We start from the raw sequence: 11916 nt of genomic DNA on the forward strand, positions 1-11916 counted from the left end.
ACAAGACAATCTCCTCCAGGTGTGTTTAGCTTTCCTTTGTAGCTGTGTGAGCAGCAGCTGGAACAATGTGGTGGCTGAATTTAGGAGGAAGGGAGGAGGCTAGCCCTCACCTTCCTAACTTGATTGCATCATCTGATAGGGGGAGACATCCAAATACAAAGTGACAGAATCAGAGTTCAGGGAGCTCATACAATCAGATGTAAATTGTTTGGGCACCGCTGTTCAAAAAGTAAATAAATAAAAATAAAACAAAAAATGTGGCCTGTGTGAAAAAATATGTCAAGTTTTGCACTTTTTTTTTCAATTTGTTAAACTTATTTTCTACACCTTTACACTCTGTCGATGACTATCACGAACAGGAGTGGAGACAAGGCACAACCCTGGCGGAGTCCAACGCTAACATTGAAAGAGCCTTACTAAATGTTGAGCATATGAACGCAGCTCTCACTCCGGAAGTACAGAGCTTTAATGGCCCGGAGTAGTAGTCCTTGCACCCCATACTCCTGGAGGACCTCCCACAAGATATCTCAGGGTACACGGTCGTAAGCCTTCTCCAAGTCGACTCCCATGCCCCTTCAACAGTCTGTGAGAGGGTGAAAAGCTGATCTATTGTTCCACGGCCGGTACAGAATCTGCATTGTTCCTCCTCAATCTGAGGTTCAACTATCGGTCGGAATCTCCTTTCAAGCACCTTGGCATAGACTTACCCAGGGAAGCTGAGCAGTGTGATACCCTGGTAGTTGGCATACACCCTCCGGTCCCCTTTCTTAAAAATAGGGACCACCACCCCGGTCTGCCAGTCCAAGGGCACTGTTCCCAAGGTCCATGCAGTATTGCAGAGGCGTATCAGCCATGACAGCCCCACAATATCCAGAGCCTTAAGCATTTCCTGATGAATCTCATCCACCCCCGGTGCCTTGCCACTGAAGAGCTTGCTAACTACCTCAGTGACCTCCACCAGGGAAATGGAGCCTGATGAAGCCTCAGGCGCTGACTCCTGTGAGGGAGGCATGTCTCTCGGATTAAGGAGTTCCTCAAAGTGCTCCTCCCACCGACCATCAGAGTTTCTCCACCCCTGCAGAATACAGCTTGGGTGAAGCTACCCCAACCGCTCCTGAGTCACCAGATAGTTGTCCAGAACCTCCTTGAGGCTGACTGAAAGTCTTTTTCCATGGCCTCACCAAACTGCCACTGCCACCATTTTTGCTGGTCGGTACCTATCTGCTGAGTGGGATTCCTCCAGGCCATCCAGTCCCTAAAGGCCTCTTTCTTCAGCTTGATGGCCTCCTTCACCACCAGTGTCCACCAGGGGTTTCTTGGGTTACCGCCCTGACAGGCACCAACAAGCTTTTAGCCACAGCTACGCCCGGCAGCTTCCACAATGGAAGTATTGAACAGGGTCCATTCAGACTCCATGTCCCCTACCTCATCCGGGACATGAGAAAAGCTCTCCCGGAGGTGGGAGTTAAAATTATTCCTAACAGGGGTCTCTGACAGTTGTTCCCAGCACACCCTCACTATTCGCTTGAGCCTACCGGGTCTGACCATCAGTCTTCCCTGCCATCTGATCCTACTCACCACGAGATGGTAATCGGTTGACAGCTCAGCACCTCTCTTCACCAGAGTGTCCAGAACATATGGTCCTAAGTCAGATGAAACGACAACAAAGTTGATCATTGACCTTTGACCCAAGGAGCTCTGGTACCATGTGCACTTATGAATATCCTTGTGTTCGAACTTGGTGTTCATTATGGACAATCCATGCCTAGAACAAAAGTCCAATAACAATTCACCATTCGAGTTTAGATCAGGCAGGCCGTCCTTACCAATCACACCTCTCCAGATCTCCCAGTCATTGCCAACATGAGCATTGAATTTGTTTCAATTCAATTTGTTTGTGCTTATTTCTGCTTCACTGGTTCCTTTAAGCATGTGCTTTTGTTGTAAAGCTAAAAGGACCCGAGGTAACTTCATCATTTCACATCAACAGAAAAACCCAAACCAGCAGTGAGGGTGGAGCCTCAGAGAAGTTTCCATTAAAGATGAATTAAAGATTCCATGAATTTGTTTGACGGTAAAAAAAAAAAGTATCACTTTACTCAACATTATTCCATATTGCACATAATGAGAGAGAATATTTCAGTTTCAAAAGTATTTATCATCTGTGAACAGAGAGACCAAAGGCTAAAGTGAAAGTGCAGCCAGCTGAGCATGTGTTCATCAGAGAGACAGTCACTCTCACATGTGACATAGAAGGTGGAGATGTCTGGAGTTACGAGTGGTTTAAGAATAATAAACGTCTCAGTGAAGCTGAAAGGAGGAAGAAATATGAAATCTCTAATGTTGATCAGTCTGATGAAGGTGATTATAGCTGTAAGGGAACAAAGTCAACAGAGCCGCATTACTCAGAGACCAGTGATGCTGTTAGACTGACTGTATCAGGTGAGCGTCTCATTTGTCTCTCTTTATTCTACCATTAGAGGCAAAAGGAACAAGACTCACTGTTACCCATATTTCATGCTATTTGACCGCTTTGTGACCTCAGAGTAAACCAAACTAATATAGTGTTAATATACAAATTTACATCCCTTTCTTTCCTCAATCTCAGGTTCTGGATCCTCAGTCTCAGGTTCTGGATCTAGTCATTAACAGGAGTAGTGGTGGGACTGATTTTAAGCCTTTTGCTCATTGTCATACTGAGTCTGTTTTGGTGTTACGAGTAGAAGAAAGGTTTGAAAAGAATCCTTTTATCTGTTCTGTATAGATAATATATGCAGGCTGCTTCAAGAGAGGTGATTTCTGTGACCAATGATGTATTTGATATCATCAGTTTACAGCTGTTTTACATCTAACATCTGTTTCTTTCATGTCATACTCATGCTTATAAGAGGAAAAGGTATGATTTATTTTATTTTGTCACTGGTTTACTCTGGATGTGCAGGATCTCTGTCTCCCTCTGCTGAAAACTGTCAGGGCCTGCAAGGTTGCTGATGTGGTTGAAAACTGGAACACAGCTACAGTTAATTTGTTTATCTATTCTTTTTTTTACATACAGTGGCTTCTTTAATAAACATGTTCTACATGATTCTGCAGACCAGCACAGTGATGTAACACACAGTTTTTGACTACTAAACAGAAAGGAGGTAAGAAGCTCATATCTGCATATTCCTGTTTATTTCACTGTCAAAATCTAAATTGATTTCTGTATTAGATGATACAGCAGACAAAGCGAGTGATGTGACAAATTCTCAAATTAAGACAAAGAGGTAACACTTTACAATACTGGTCCACAAATAAGCATGTATTAATACTTAACTAACGCTTTCATCACAGTGAATTAATGCATGGACTCATATTTAACACGTCAGGAATGTGATGAATTATGAATGAATGAAATGTATACATTAATAAAGAACTGCGTCAGATATAAATAGTCATTAATAAAGGTAATTATTTAGTATTAGCATATTTCTAACTCCTTCTATTAATTAATACCATGACTTATATACATATATTATTTTAAACTCTTTCTATAATGCATAATGTCTGTTTGGAGATGATGTAGGTTAACACAAATTATAGGCTAATAACTAATACACTCATCTGCAGGAAAATCAGTGGCTTGACATCCAGCAGGTTAAACATGTTTACCAAAATACAACATTACAAATTTTTTTATTGTTTTGGGGCCGAGCTCAGATTGAAAAGATCACACATGTGCTGTTTATTTCATCAATAATGATGCGACAGGAAAAAACTGGGTATGTAATGATAAATTTGCAAATTTATGGCTTAACATATTTATGCATCATCCACAATATAGACAAAAATGGTACTAAGCATGCTCAGAATATTAAAGAATGTGTAATTTTGTATGTGTTGTGTAAATTATATATATGAATGATATGTTAATTGGTTGAGATTTGTATTATCATATCCAATAGCTTACCAGTAATGTAATCTTCTAAAGTTAACCAATACGTTGCATGATAAACAAATTACTTTCTAACCCCACTGCAAAAAGTATGTATCCTCAAGTTAAATATCGAACAACATAATAGTTTAATATAATGCAGCAATTTGAAATCATACTTAATTATATTCTATCAGTTAATATCATTGGTTAAGATATTTATATATAGTCTGTTTGTTCTATGTTCAGCGTTAAGTAATGATGATGTGCCCATCATGATGTAAAATATATGTTAACATGTGGTGGGCAATTCATTAATACATCATTACTTAAATGTGGACAGGATGCAGCCAGAAAGACTAGCGTCTGTGCTAATTCAATACTATCCAACCTTATTTACTGTCATTCTTTTGTTATGTCCTTTTCAGTTATTGCTTCTAGTACTGAGCTAAAATTTTTCCAAAGGCTAAAATCTCTTTAATCAACACTAAATGAGGTCGGAATGCTTTACGAATTAACGTTAGCACAAATGCTACTCATATCCAGCAGAAACGTGGTGCTGCAGAGCGCATGCGTTGAGTGAGAGCCCCTCTGTGTGCGACTGATATTATACCTGAACATAAATACTCTGTGGGCTATGTAGCTTTAGCAATGTAAAACATTTGGACTAGTTTTAGTCTATGTTTGTCCGGCACAATTGTGGATCCTCGCGCACTGCCCGAGTGGGACAGAAAGGGTGCAGAAAGAACAACAGTGGAAGGTCATTTCTGAGCCTGATCTAGCTAATACGCGCCTGGAATCACTTGAGATTAAACCCAAACGAAATGGTGACCGTACATTTAGGAGAAACACATTCACTTTTTAAACACATTCACAAAGACAGTACTGAGCAAACTTCTCTGTTCACTGTGTTTCAACAGCACTGATTTGACATGAAATGCATAATTTTAGTTTACCTATATCGTTTTTTTCTCATATGATGCTCAGTTATGCTGCAAGACATGTTTAAAATTGTGTGTTTCAATAAATGGTCTTCACTGATAATTCTGTATAGTGCTTTTCAGTCATTTCACTGATCAATAATTTACTTCTTATATGCTGTAAATTAATGATATATGGATGTATTAACTAATGATTTGTAAATATTTACATCATAACTTTACTTGGTGGGGCACGTCATAATGAATTAATGATGAATTTAGACAAGTTACATGATATATAAATGTAATGACTAATGATGCACAGTCATGCTAAGCAATGAATTGTATCATATATCATTATCAACTGTATCGTTATCGTCCTGGCACATCATTACTGATTGAGTAAATCAGCATTACATTGTGAGTGCGTGAAACTGAGTTCAGCTCTTGTGATGTAATTGTAATAAAATTTCTGACAGTTTATTAATTATAAAATGTTCACACAGTGATGTCATTGAGTTTCCTGCAGATTAGTGTGATTGGTTATTAGCCTATAATGTGGTTAAGCTACATCATCTCCATCAGACATTATGCATTATAGAAAGGGTTCTAATTAATATATAAGTCATGGTATTCATTAACAGACTGAGTTAGGATTATGTTAATAATTAATGACTACTTTTATTAATGGTTATTCATATTTGATTTAGTTCTTTATTGACATATACACTTCATTATTTCCTGATGTATTAAGTATTAATCCAAGAATTAATTTACTGTGATAAAAGCATTAGTTACGTATTAATGCATGCTTATTTGTGGACCAGTATTGTAAACTGTTACCCAAAAGCAAAACTCCTGACTAATAAAAGAAGCTCCAACAGTGTGAGCTGCAAGTCTTTTATTTGTTTTAGCGGTTTAAAAGTGTTGTTCTGCTTATTTCTCTATGGTGGGATAGCTGCTCAAGGGATGTATTTGATTGGCTGTAGCATAAAAGTGGAGTTAGTTGTCTGTATCAGCTCTGTAGAGTCATGATTAAAGTCTCCTCCAGCAGTGAATATTTCATAACTTTAAGATTTGCTGTTTTTAAGGGTTTGTGTTTTTGGTGATGTTTCTCAGGCTGCTATAAGGTTTTTTTCACTGGTCAACATGAAGCATTGGTTCTTCTCCCACTCTTCCACTGCCTGTTTCCATTTCTCCATTTCTTATTCTGGTGTCTCTCTCCAGTTTGTCTTTCACCAGGCTCTACAGAGCGGTCATCATGCTGCCACCAGTGCGGTGTTCTCACGGTCCGTTCAGTGGGATATCCTCTCATTCCTCTTTCACTCACACGTCCTCCATTGTGTGAAGGAGTTTGTGGAGCGTCCCTCTTCTGAAATCTGGACTCTCTCTGTCAGCACTGGGCAGCGCCTCTCCAGCCATACTCATCCATTCTGCGTCCGACTGAATGGGTTTCTCTGTGTCTCTGCTTGTCTGCTGGTCTAGGATGGATCTTCTGCCTGATATCAGCTGCATTCACTCTCAGATATTCCTCGGTCTTTCTGCTGTCTTTCTGTGGAGCACTCTTTTCCTCAGGAGGGGCTTGTAGACTCTTCTGCAGACATTCTCTTTTCCAATGATACGTTTCTCTCCTTTCCTCCTTTCTCTGTGCCCTCCTCTGCTGATGAGGATCCGTTTCCGGTGCTCTTTCACAGGTTCCTGAGTTCTCTGATTGTGTTCTTCTCATTCCATATCCTGGTTGATGTCACCACTGGCCTACAGTTCCCACTCGGATGTCTCTGTCTGCTGATGTTCTTGTGTTGTTCTCCTCTTCATCTACTTAACTTTTTCTTTGTTCTTGGTCCTTTTTATAGTTTTTTTTTCGACCCTTGCCACGTGTTCCTCTCCTGGTGTTTCTCTTTTGTTGATCTCTTTTGGTCTCATTCATAGGAATGTCTTTGTTCAATGCTTCGATTTCAGCTAGTAGAGAAAATCAGAGAAATCAGCAACAAAGCTCATCTCCAATAATCTAAACTGGAACAAAGAATTTGTGACTATTGTTTAAATTTTTTAAGTTGTTAACATGTTTGTTTAATTACAGACACCCAGTATCAAATCAGTGCCATCTGTACATTTTACTCACCAGTCTGGTTGATGTTTCTTTCAGTCTCATCCATGAAATCAACTTTTAAAGGGTTCATCAGCTTCAGTGAGTGTCGCCTCACACATCTTGTCTCCTGCTTTAACATGAATAAATATCCACAATTACAGAAATCAAGAACCGAGCGTTTCCACAGTAATCTCACCTGGAGCTTAGAATTGACAAATTCAGAGAGTTCAGTGTTTTTGCTATAGTGCTGGTCCTCAGTTGTTGATTTGTATTTCTTTGATCTTGCTCTCCCAGTGGTTCAGCACTCGTGGTTCTAAAGTTTATGTGTGTTGGATGTTTAATACCTTCAGTCAGAGGTTCATCATCCACCTTCATGTCATGATTTCTTGTTTTAACATGAAATAGTTTCAGAATTTGCACTTACAAGAAGGAAACAATGTCATATGTGACCTTTTCAGTCTCTTTTGCCTGCTTCCTCTTATATCTCTTTTTTATACTTTACAATAATACAGCTAATAAAGTGTTGATATGTTCAGAATTTGGAGCTGAGGTTTTCATCATATGTGGTTTTCCTTTCTGTTACTCACTAAGAAGGTTGTCAGTTGGCTCTGTGTCCTCCAGGTTAATATGCAGTAGCTGTTCAATGACTTCAGCCTCAGTTTCCTTGTCCATCATGTTCATCGACTGGATTCCTGCTTTAAAGATGGAAGAATCAGAATTGTGTAACTTTCTGAAACATCAAAAATGAAGATTAGCTCATACAGCTTCATGATCTGTTTTACTTTTACTCACCGAGACTCTGGTCAACTGTTCTCTGGACATCATTTAGCAGATCTGCTTCAGCATCAGATCTGGAGCATCTGGACTTCTTTTACACATCTTTTCATGCATGAGACAGAATCATTCATTAAATCCTGATGTAAGTTAGATATTTGGTATTATGTATGCAATATTATGTAGTATTAGTTGGTGAAGGCTGAAGATGGTCATTGGAAGAGGGAATGCTGATATTGTTATATTAAATCCTGTTTTGAGACCAGTTTAACTGTTATTTTCTTCATGATATCTAGTGTTCATTTGCACTACTCACCCAGAAGTGGGTCATTAGATGTGTCAGTTTCATCCAGATGAGTCTGCATGCTGTGCGTAGAGGCTTTAGCCTCAGTATCTGCAGCACTCATCACTTCACACCCTGATTCAAAGATACAGGAACAGAATTTTCTATAAATTCTTGATTAAACATCCCCATAAGCTAGTATTACGTCTCCATAGTATAATAGTAATGGTAAAGTGAAGGAATCTGTGACTGAGCAGGTGCCTTTCTATGCTAGAGGTCTTTTGAACATCATGTGAAAAGTTTTATTAAGCATTTATTCATAGTATACTTTTATTAATCAATATTTTAAAAATCTGTCATTTTGGATTTATTATGTATTATTAATTTCTTTTTATTATTAATTTCAGCTTCAGTGAGTGTCGCCTCAAACATCTTATCTCCTGCTTTAACATGAATAAATATCAACAATTATAAAAATCAATGACCATGTAATCAGCTTTATTTTAGACAAATGAACAGATATTTTGCAGTGTATCATAATGAATTAATATTTTTAAAGTGATATCTCTGTGATTATTAGCTTGTTATGGTATTTGTTTCTCACCCACATTTTCGGTCTCTGTCTCCTGAAGCTCAATGTGCATTAGCTCTGCTTATTAATTTTCTTATTAAGTCGAATTCCTGCTCTTAAATTAATTGAATATCAGCAGTTCTTCTGCTGTATTATCATCACACCATCAGCTCAGTTCCTGTACATACCCAGATGTTTCTCCATGGTGTCCTCAGTCTCATCTAAATTAATGTCCATGAGCTGCTCAATTGCTTCAGCCTCTGCTTCAGCAGCCGCCATCTTCAGCTTCTCATTCTCTGTTTTCACATGAATTAATGCCATCAGTTTACCAGCTATGTCATATTCATGATATCAGTTATTAATTTTCCGTACTACTGGCAACAGCTTAACAATCTCCTGTAATATGATAGCAACCTCCTAGGAACACCCTATCACCCCGGACACCATGGCAACCGCCTAGCAACACATTAGCAACTACCTGTGATGCCATAGCAACCACCTAGCAACAATTAACCAACCACATAGGATACCACAGGAACTGCCTAGCAACCAACTGGGATACCATACCAAATGTCTAGCCACACCATATTAACCACCTGTGATACCATAACAGCACCTTAGCAACCACCTTGGATACCACAGTAATCTCCTAGCAACACCTTAGCAACCACCTGGTGGTTGCTAAGCAATCGTTGCTTTGCATTTTGTCGTTGCAGGCAGATTACAGGCACAAAAAAAGATCTTGAAGCTGAGGTTATTTGTGTCACACGTCCCGCAGACTCTGATACACACTTGGACTCCATCTTCCAGAATCCTCTGGGAGATCACCTGACTCCAGTGACCCCTGACCTGCCCTCGCGTTCCAATCAGCGCTCTCACTCACCTAAATACTGATTCTGTTCACCTGTCTTGCATGTCACATGATCCTCTTAGTTTAGTGTAAAATCCTGGGCTTTAGCATAGGCAATTTGCGAGGTATTGTATCGTTTATGATCTACTGAGTGTTCCATTGTTTGTTTGACTACTGTTTATGACCATTTTGTCCGTTTTTATAACTTTGACTTTTTTGCCTAACCCTTTGGATTGTTTGCCTTTTGTGCTCCCCCAGTTTATGACCATTTTGCCTGTTTCCTGGACTTTGCCTTTTTGCCTGACCCTTTTTGGACTGTTTACCTATTATTATGCTTGTGTTTTTGCTCTGGCTGTATTTCCTGGATTTGACCCATGCTTGTTTTGTGACCACAAACCTGGATTGCGATTCCAACAATAAAGCCTCTTTTGCATTTTTTAACTGCGAGCATCTGACTTTTTCTGGCTCGTTACAATTTGTTTAGAAAAACGCCTTCTAGCATATCAGTTGAAAACAATGCAAAATGAAAGATGTATTAAGGCCATAAAAATATCATCCAGGTCTATGACCTATGAACCCCTGTTGATCAATATTACACTTAGAGACTTTTATAAATTGCTTTATAAATCTGATTGCTCAAGCTCAGTTGAGGAGACAACAGCTTACCTATATGCGATTCCTCTGCCCACTATTTCGGAAGCAGACCGTGCTATTTTGAATGCTCCCTTTACTCCTGAAGAGGTGTTGGAAGCTATTAAATCACTGCCTTCTGGTAAATCACCAGGCCAGGATGGATATCTTTTAGAATTGTATAAGGTGTTCTGGCCTGAGATAAGTCCCATATTAATGCCTGTTATTAATGATATGTGGGAATATAACACAAGAGCACAGAGGTTGTCTTTGAGGCTGCCCACGTTCGCCATTAGTAATAGAAGCTTTGATTTAAGCTACTACTTATATTTGATGATTACCACATAAAGTATATTGCTACTGTGAGCATGAAAAATATATTTTTTATTTCTTACTGCAACTCTGCTAAATTAAAATCACGTTCAGATCTACCAAGGTTGGTGCAGAGCTATTGAACATTTTCTTTAATTCGGTAAACGCTCCACCCTGAAGAACTAATTCAAGAAGGAATTCAACACCAGAGCGCGTTGTTTCTCAGGGCACATCAGTGCTGTACTGTCTGCAAAATCTGCCTGCTTTAACAGTTTACTCTTTACAGATGCTCATATCGTTCTTGCAGTGTTATGTTAGTAACATAAGACAATCAATAAAACAATACTGAAAATATGTGTTTGATTCTGGCACATCAATCACAGACCATATTTTTGGCCAAGCATCAGCGACATTCATGGTGGCAAATATGAGAGTGCAAATAACAGAACCCTTGCTTCCCTGAAAAATTGGTGCTTACTTTAGAAAATAAAATGGGTTTGAAAACAGCCTGATGTTCCTGATCATGTTCATTAATAGATTTAGAGACATGTTGTTAGCATGGCATTAAATGTGGTTTTAGTTAATGGCCTGATTGCATTTCGTCAGCCAGCCACATTTTTTTTGGAGGGGGGGAAGAATGTCTCCTGTGTTAACCTCTCCTCCTATTAGGGAGGCTTGGCTTTTGGCTTAAAGGATCTGTTTCAGTGAAAACTCCTGATTTTTTTTCCATTGTAACCTGCAGCATTTTAAGTTTCTATGTCTGACGTTTAGAGAGAACTGAAGCTAATCTCAGTCTCTTTTGATTTTTAGAGCTATGGAGAAATGACTGCTTACTGCAGTACTAAATAATAATTATAGTAATTCATTGATGCCAAAGTCATTTCCAGCTTTGGATGTACACTGTGCTAATTTCTGAAGCATATATTATGTGCTATAGGTTATGTTAAGCTACCCAATCCTTGAGCACATGGTGCTGAATTGTTCTAAATGGTACAATAACCTTTACACTAAATAAAGACCACAAATTTACCACATAAGATTTTATTCATTCAGAACAGGCACATGAACACAATATGGAGTGAACTACAACCTTGTTTTCTTGAAAACTAAAGTATAGACAAAATCACACTTTACTTATGTTTATTTTAATACTGACAATTAAATATGACAAAAATGCCTAAAAAACAATATTACTAAAAATAAAAGAAGAATTATTTTTAAATCTTTTAAAATGTTACAAACTGAGCTTCAGTAACATTTGTAAACATTTGTAACCAGTTATCAAATCTCTTTAAACAAATATGTGACTCATCAAACAATTCTGCATGTTTTGCTTATATCCAATGTTTGTTGTGGTGTGAAAATAAAAAAGCAAGGTAAATGGTAAATGGTTATGGAGACAGAAAATAATAATACAAAAGCTTTCAAAATAAAACTAGGAAATGTAGGTACATAATACATAAGACAAACATTTATTAAGAATAAAATCAAAAAGTATTTTGCTCATTATTTAAGTTAAGCACCACAGCATTCACTCACAGAGACCATAAATGACCTGCTGGATGTTTCAGTGA

General features: G+C 38.4%; 1 pseudogene; it reads left to right on the plus strand.

Annotated features, from left to right (window-relative positions):
- Positions 1-2649, plus strand: part of LOC118825364 — a 67454-nt pseudogene extending 64805 nt beyond the window's left edge.
- The last annotated feature ends 9267 nt before the right edge of the window (positions 2650-11916 follow it).

The sequence above is a fragment of the Colossoma macropomum genome, unplaced genomic scaffold, assembly GCF_904425465.1.
Source record: "Colossoma macropomum unplaced genomic scaffold, Colossoma_macropomum, whole genome shotgun sequence".
In the NCBI taxonomy this organism is placed as follows: Eukaryota; Metazoa; Chordata; class Actinopteri; order Characiformes; family Serrasalmidae; genus Colossoma; species Colossoma macropomum.